The following is a 9,134-nucleotide window of genomic DNA, read 5'->3' on the forward strand; positions in this document are numbered from 1 at the left end:
TAAAACAGGCAGCCAGGCGGAGACCTCAGAACAATCCTCCATCTTGCCCAAGGCAGACAAACCTAGGGAAACAGCACCCCTGCATTTCTTTAAAACAGGCACATTACACACAGGACAGTTTTAGCCAGTTGTTATTCCAACCAATCTGTGACTCAGAGCTCCAATGGTTTGACTTCATATTTATTCTGCAGTGCAAGCTTATCTTCTCTATGTCCTCCAATCCTCCGCCACCTGCTTCTGATAGCATGGTTAAGTTGATCACGGTGTGTGAGATTACTGTGCTCTGAACTCAGCCTTTTAAACAGGGGTTGATGGTTTCATGTTAGCCTTCACAGTGCAAATCCCCCAGACTCCTCTAACATTCCAGTGATAGATGCTGTTTTTATGGCCTCCTCAAACCCTGTAGAATCCCACAGTGCTCTTCAGACTGTACAAATTAATCTCTCAAGCCATTACTCTTGAAGTACTAAAGCATACAGTTTTATTGTGGGTCAATAGTGTGCTAGCTACATCATGTAGTGTCTTTGTTTTTGACCCAAAGCGAAGGCAGGATAGCGTTAGATCTATGTAGAAATGGTTGTGCCTAGTGCCTACACACTGGGCAGACCACATCATTTCAACGTGGATAATTGGGTAATATTTTGTTGAGAGTTGATCAATGAGATTACAAGCTATATTCACCCAGTCAAAAATACAGCCAAAAGTTAGTTGAATGTCCACTGTGTTATCACTATGCTTTCAACCGGTTAAAAGCACAGCAAAGTTCAAATGGGAATACAATGTCAGATATTTTGTTTATTTATTGAACAATTAATGTGTTATCACTGCTCTAATAGCAGAACCAAATGACCTGGATTGCAGTTGAGATTCCATTAAAATGACATGGTGCAGGTGATCAATGCCGTTCGAGATTCTGCGCAGATTATTACAGCACTGGTGAAGATCTCCACAGACATGTGACGACCTATGCATGCTATCTTGAACATGATATGATTACATAACAAGATATTTAAAGTTACAGTAACCTCAAAATGTGGCCATGGATGTGTTACTCATTTTAAGGTCGAATGCTACATTATCTTGTAAGATGTATTACAAAAGTAAAATTGAATTGTATTTGGTTGACAACGCCTTAACTTTAGGCTATTTACTGTACTACAAAAGTAATATTGAATTGTGCTTGGTTGACAATGCAACCGAATATCAACATTTAAAGGAGATGTATCTTTTGCTTGAATAGTTCCATCTGTGCCACTGATTTAGTCGGACTTTAATTCCAGTTTGTCTACAAATTAATCATTGATATGTTAGATTCAAGTCTCCATCTCAACCAAAAATTGAAGTTAAAGAATAGGACTAAATTAAGTTAAATCATACTTAAAATGGACTTTCAATAAAGTTTGTTTTGATTTAGTCCTATTCTTTTACTTTGATTTTTGGTTGAGATGGAGACATTAATCCAACATATCAATTATTAATTGACCACCAAGCACAATTCAATATCACTAAATATCATTCCATTTGAAATCAACCAGAGCCTGAAACCCTAGGCCTATGTGTTGTCTATTTTTAGTTGAATCCTGGGTTGAATTGAAATAATAGCTGTTGATGACTTTGTAACTGCTATATAGGCCTTAACAGCATCATTGATAATAGATGAGTGAGAAAGTATCATCACATTTAATTTGCTCAGTTAAACCTACCCTTTGTAAGGACTTCGATAGCAACAGTGAATCTACTTAGATTTCTCAACAATCATTGTCACAATAGCACATTGGTAATAGTCAGTGACCAATATCATGGCTAGGCTTGGTTAAAACCCATGGATGGGAGACCAAAGGGTAGCTGTAGATAGATACATACATTCTCCAGAAGGAGGTGCTGGCCAGCCTATAGTTTTTTTTCTTCTAATAGTGTTTATAATGTTGTTTTAAAGGTACAAATTCAACATATTTTATACAAGCTTTGTTTATGTTGAAATTTGGTTACCATGATGACATAATCCTGTGGTTGAAATGTCAGTTGACGTTGATTACTTTTTTCAAATCCAATGTACATTTTCCATGTATTTTCCACGTCACAATACATTGACAAATTACGTTGAATAACATTGAATCAACCAGTTTGTGCCCAGTGGGTAGTGCCTACAACAACTTGATACCATGAAATCAGGAAAACCAATGTGATCCATTTAATATGATAATGTACCTTCAAACACGACAAAGGGACACATCATAATGCTCTCAAAATGTCTACCCTCCAGAATGGCTGTTTACCTGTCATTTCCTGTTGAAAAGGCCACTGCTTTGTCCTCAGAGTTAAGTATGTACCGCAGGGTGGACGGTCGATAACTGACACAAACAAAAACAAAGGTAAATGTCTTCTGCTTCTGTCCACTCCCTTTATTGAGCCGTTTGAAGCCATTTTTCATCTGTTTAAGCCCCTCAAATGTCCCTCATCATCTACTGAAGCGCTGGCATTACCATACACTTAAAGAAAATATTTTTCTGTTTTAGTCTGGTCGTATTTATTTCTATATAAATCCTCGGCAGCCATTTTATTAGATGTGGGAGAGTGGATGAATTGCTTCCATTAGATTTCATGAATAAATAATTAGGTTTGATGGTGCTGTGCTGGAGGTTTCCTCAGGAAATTGGATAAACATGAGTGTGTTCACCATGCACGTACACACACACACACACACACACACACACACACACACACACACACACACACACACACACACACACACACACACACACACACACACACACACACACACACACACACACACACACACACACACACAGCAGGTTATTACCAGTCTAGGGTTATGGTTAGGGGACATCGCCTTAGGTTTAGGGCTATGGGTTAGAGTTAGGACTAAGGTTAGGTTTAGAATTAGGATTTAGGATTGTTACTGTGTTATTTCCATGTTGATGATCACTATGTTGTTGGTAATCCTAACCATATGATTGGCCTTAACTCTAACCCTAAACCTAGATTCATGTCCACATCCTGGCTCAACCCTAACCCTATCACACACACACACACACACACACACACACACACACACACACACACACACACACACACACACACACACACACACACACTGCCCCACAGTAAGAGGCCTACTAGAGTGGAGATAATCAAAAGACCTTGTGACGGAGCACACGTCACTCTCACCAACGACAGCATCTCTCACATCTCTAACAGATATTAGGAAAAGCTAGAGACAAATGTCACCCAGTGGTGTTCTCCATTTAAGGGCCAAAAGTAGACCATCTGACAACTTAACGAGATTCCCATGGATTGGCTCCACTGGGGCTAGACAGGGTCGTCCACCCCTGTCACCTAGCGTCTGGCCAGGGATGGGGTGAGGCAGAGAAATAAAGGCTGGGGGTTTTCACAAATAGAATGAAACCTTTTTTGCTGTGACTGCCAGCCATTTGGATGAACGGAATTAGATTAGCGTGTCAGTGGGCTGTAATAAGAGCGTGTGTGTGTGTCTCACAGCAGATGCTCCTTCCCCCACCATGGCCAAATAAAGTCAGTTCCTACCCCATATGAATCATATGAATGCTCTCACACACCAATCTGATATTCATGTTCATATTCATCATATTCATAGGATGAAAACCAGCCAAGACTAGAGCAACAAAAAAAACTAAAAGGAAATGTCAGCCAGTGCTGAATTCAATTTACTTAAGGTGGTAAAGGCCAGATGAAAAACAGAGCAGCAGTGTATTAAATAAAACAATAACCATCTGTTTTGGTTGCAATTTTTTTCCTCTTCCTTGATTAGGAAATTGGGACATTTCAGTGGTGGAAAATTGTGAGATGAATGATGTCGAAAACATGTAACATGATTCCTTGGAAACAGTGGAAGCAACAAGTGTTTTCCAGCTTATGCTAATGAATGCTTAAGGCTGATGAATGCTTACTGTAATGTTACACACATCTTTAGGGCCCTCATTTATATATTATAGATTATTCAGGTTTTTTCGTCTCCAATATTGTGTGCGTGTGGATCTGTGTTGTGTTTTGGCTGTGCCCGTATATAAACAGTAGATGTGTCTATGTCCATATAATGCTAGATTTGGTTGTGGTTCATAGAGAATGAATACGAAGTCATTGAAGTGTCTCTGGTCCGAAACAAATAAGAAATAGATTTTTTGTTAACTTCTTATGGATGGTGGCAGTATTGAGTAGCTTGGATGACTGACGTGCCCAGAGTAAACTGCCTGCTACTCACTCCCAGAAACTAAGATATGCATATTATTAGTAGAGTTGGATAGAAAACACTCTGAAGTTTCTAAAACTGTTGGAATGATGTCTGTGAGTATAACAGAACTCATATGGCAGGCAAAAACCTGAGAAAAAATCCAAACAGGAAGTGGTCTGAAGTATTTCAATTAATTCCCTATCCAAACTACAGTTTCTGTGGGGTCATTTTGCACTTCCACTAGATGTCAACAGTCTTTAGAACCTTGTTTGAGGCCTCTACTGTAAAGTGGGGATGAATAAGAGCTCCTGGAGTCAGAACACTGCCAGCAGGGCATGAGGCTCAGGCATGCGCGCTCACGTGAGAGGTAGCTCAGTTCCATTGCATTTCTGAAGACAAAGGATTTCTCCGGTTGAAACTTTATTGCGGATTTACGATAAAACCATCCTAAAGATTGATTCTATACATCGTTTGACATGTTTCTACGAACTGTAATGGACATTTTTTAGTTTTTGTCTGACCTGCGCGTCCTGAATTTGGATTTGTGAACTGAAGGCGCAAACAAAAAGGAGGTATTTGGACATAAAGGATGGACTTTATCGAACAAAACAAACATTTATTGTGGACCTGGGATTCCTGGGAGTGCATTCTGATGAAGATCATCAAAGGTAAGTGAATATTTATAATGCTATTTCTGTCTATTGTTGTCTCCAACATGGCGGATATATTGTTTGGCATGTTTTTGTGTCTGAGCGCCGTACTCAGATTATTGCTTTTTCGGTAAAGCTTTTCTGTAATCTGACACAGCGGTTGCATTAAGAAGAAGTTTATCTAAAGGTCCATGTATAACACTTGTATTTTCATGAACATTTATGATGAGTATTTCTGTAAATTGATGTGGCTCTCTGCAAAATCACCAGATGTTTTGGAGGCAAAATATTACTGAACATAACGCGCCAATGTAAACTGAGATTTTTGGATATAAATATGAACTTTATCGAACAAAACGTACATGTATTGTGTAACATGAAGTCATATGAGTGTCAACTGATGAAGATCATCAAAGGTTAGTGATTCATTTTCTCTCTATTTCTGCTTTTTGTGACTCCTCTCTTTGGCTGGAAAATGGCTGTGTTTGTTGTTTAGGCGCTGACCTAACATAACCATATGGTTTGCTTTCGCCGTAAAGCCTTTTTGAAATCAGACACTGTGGCTGGATGTCACGCCCTGACCTGAGAGAGACGGTTTATTTCTCTAGGTTGTTAGGTCAGGGTGTGGGGTGGGCATTCTATGTTTTCTATTTCTTTGTGTTGAGCCGAGTATGGTTCCTAATCAGAGGCAGCTGTCTGTCGTTGTCTCTGATTAGGAATCATACTTAGGCAGCCCTTTTTCCACCTTTTAGTTGTGGGATCTTGTTTTTGTACAGCTGCCTTTGAGAAGCCCCAGAGCGTCACGGTTCTTTCTGTTTTACCTGTTTATTGTTTTGTACGGTTTTCCTTTAATAAAGTATGTGGAATTGCCGGCACGCTGCTCCTTGGCTTATTTACGACAGGGAGTTTGAGGACAGTGACCGTGACACTGGATTAACAAGAAGTAAAGCTTTAAAAGGCTGTATAATACTTGTATGTTTGAGGAATTTTAATTATGAGATTTTTGTTGTTTTGAATTTGCCACCCTGCACTTTCACTGGCTGTCGTCATATCGATCCCGCTAACGGGATTCAAGCCATAAGAAGTAGGTAATTTACTGTACCTCCAGAGTGGTATTGGATTTCTCCTGGAACTTGTCCTTTCCTACAACAATAACAAAACCTCACCAACATCTGGTAAGCAGATATAGTGTAGCCTTAACACAAGCCCTCAAGACTTATCATGTACAATATTTTAGTAGAAGATATGGGTAGTGAATACTACGTGCACACGCACATTTAATGGATGTCACGCTGCTTGCTTAGCGAGTACCACTAAGCAAGCACCTTCCAATATTTCAAGGGTGGAACTTTCAGGATGAATAAAACCACTGTATTTTTTATTCATCAATATATTTTGTGAGTAAAGACTCTCCAAATGTGCTTTTTTATGATTCATACATACTTTCCTAACTATACAATTTGCCTAAATAATCTACAAGATCAGAGTATTTTTAAATCTACCAGTTGGTGCTGAAACGGAGATGAAGATGCATAGATGGCATTCTTTCATTGGTCCCTATATTCTGAACCTGTTCTCTCCATGTATTCTATTGTCTGTCGCCAAAATTTGAGTTAAAGTTACACCGTATTTAAAGGGATAGCTTAAGATAAATTAACTGAAAACCCTATTGAATGAAAACTGCAATAAAATCTGTTGGCCAGCTAGTGGGAGGGTTTTTCTGTGGTTGAATTAAATGTATTCAGAGAGCGCAAGGGTGCCACACCTGCAGAGAGCGTTACGCGACTGAATAAGGTAAGTCTGAATACCAAGTATTGAGAAGTGCATAGGAAAGGCATGAATTCCTGTTGGAATTTGCCCCTTAGCCAGTACCGCTTACTCAAGATTTGGCTCAAACTGAGGCTCGAACTCAGGACCTCTGCCTTGCTAGCACACGTGACCACTCTCCCAAAGTGTCTTACCAGTCAGCTGTGCAAGTGGCGAAACTGCAGGCTGAGGAGTAAGTTACACACACACACACACACACACACACACACACACACACACACACACACACACACACACACACACACACACACACACACACACACACACACACACACACACACACACACACACACACACACACACACACACACACACACGTCTTCTGTCTCAGATACATTTACAGCAAAGCACCTGTACGTATTTCTATTAAAAGTGACTTTGTCAACTCTCACTCTGACTTGGTCTGGCTCTGAGGCAGATGTCAGTTTGAACAGGGAGAGAATATCAAATGAGTCAGGGACATTGCCATGATGAATATTGGTGACAACAGCAGGAGCTGGAGGGGAGAGCAGGGAGAATTGAAAGTGTAAACTCTGGAAGTGGAAAATCTTAAGTCTTTCCCACGATGTGGTCCTGCTGCTGGAGAGGATGCTATGCTATGATGAGGTAGGCAGATCACACGGAAGAGTTGGGCCCTTTTTAATCAATCTGTTTCTGTCTCTCTGTCTATCACTGTGCTTTGGTCTGTCTCTCCCATCACTTTCTCTGGATCTGGCCATCTGTCTCTCCCATCACTTACTCTGGTTCTGCCCGTCTGTCTCTCCCATCAAGTTCTCTGGATCTGCCCGTCTGTCTCTCTCCATTACTTCCTTTCCTCTGTCCTTCTCTGTCTCAGTCTACATTTTGCCCGTTGGTGTGAGGGCAGTGTGAGGAAGTAACCCCAATGCCATCCATCTGCCCCCTCTCATAGCGATCCTCTCTTAATGAACACGACCACTCGTTAAATCTTGAGAAATGGAGGCTCCAGCTCTTAACGAGGAGAGGGGTCCGCATTCATTACCGGCCGCGCATATTCACTGAGCTAATGCTGATATGAAGAAGGCTTTAATGAGGGTTGTCTTGACAACTTAAAGGCTGTTATACAGCGTCCAATAGCCCGACATGAATTCATAACAAGGCTGATCCCCTCCCTCTCTCTCCTCTCTCTCTCTCTCTCTCTCTCTCTCTCTCTCTCTCTCTATCCCTCTCTTTCTCTCAGGTTCATCTTGTGTGAAATAAAGACAATCGTGCAAAAAGCACAACCAATGCATGTCATTTTCTCTCCATCTATGCCATGAAGCAGCATTTCATACCAACCAACCCACTTTACCTTCATGATTAAAAGTCAAGCTCACAGGGTCATACCGCCCTGAATCCTTCACACCCACACAAAGCCCTGACCCGCACAGTTATTCAGGATGAAATTAATTAAAGTGGCCCTCTGATGAAACTGGCACAGGGTTTGAGCCAAGATGATAATCGCTGGTACGGAATGAGAAGTAGGGCAGCAGCTGGACGGAGGGAGAGGACTAGAATAACAAGATCCTGCTCTGGGTCCCGGGGAGGAGAATGGATCCACCCTCCCTGAATGGAAAAGCTGCCAGGGGGACGGGAAGCCCCCTTCTCCTGTCATTTGGGTGTTGAGAGATGGGGAATGGACAAGGACAGGGAGTCCGGGATAGAGACTTGAAAGGGACCTGTCAAATGGGGGCCATAACACCAACTTCTCCCTAACTAACAAAGAGAGTCACCTAGCTATATCATCTCTAATTAAATAGCACTCCAACCACTCATACTGAACATTAGTGATTCATACTGATCAGTCCTTTAAATACAGGACCTTAATTACAGCAACTGGCATTTTCTCTCTTCTACCCACACTGTCTAAAAATAAGCTTTTAGTCACTAAAGTCATGGGTTTTTAATGAGTGACTGTAATTCCACTGGCCTTATTATTTATCTCAAACATCACCTTATCAGCCCTATCAGACAGGACTGTTTAATCTAGTAATTACTTCAAGTTGTAGCTGCTTTTTAAGAATTCTGCAGCCAGGAAACAAGGACTAAATTTCCATTTGAACCTATTGTAATATATTCATAAAACTGCCTTGAGCAAATGAGCACTGATAGCCTTAGGGCCCCTCTACCTCTGTGAGGCGCTCTACCCTTGCCTGCCGGTAACATCACAATGAACCCAGTGTGGAAGGGACAGCAGCCAATTAGAAAACAGTATTATGCATCTCTAAGGCCTTTTAAAAGAGAGAGTCGGAGGGAGAAAGAGTCAGGGGGAGAAAGAGAGGAGGAGAGAGAGAGAGAAAGAGAGCAGCAACATTTGTGTCTTGTTGCCATGAGAAAAGGGCAACCAGTGGAGCACAAACAACATTGTAAATACAAATTATATTTATCTGTTTATTTAACTACTTGCAAATTGTTACAACACTGTACATAGC

This window comes from Salmo salar, chromosome ssa06, assembly GCF_905237065.1.
Source record: "Salmo salar chromosome ssa06, Ssal_v3.1, whole genome shotgun sequence".
NCBI lineage: Eukaryota > Metazoa > Chordata > Actinopteri > Salmoniformes > Salmonidae > Salmo > Salmo salar.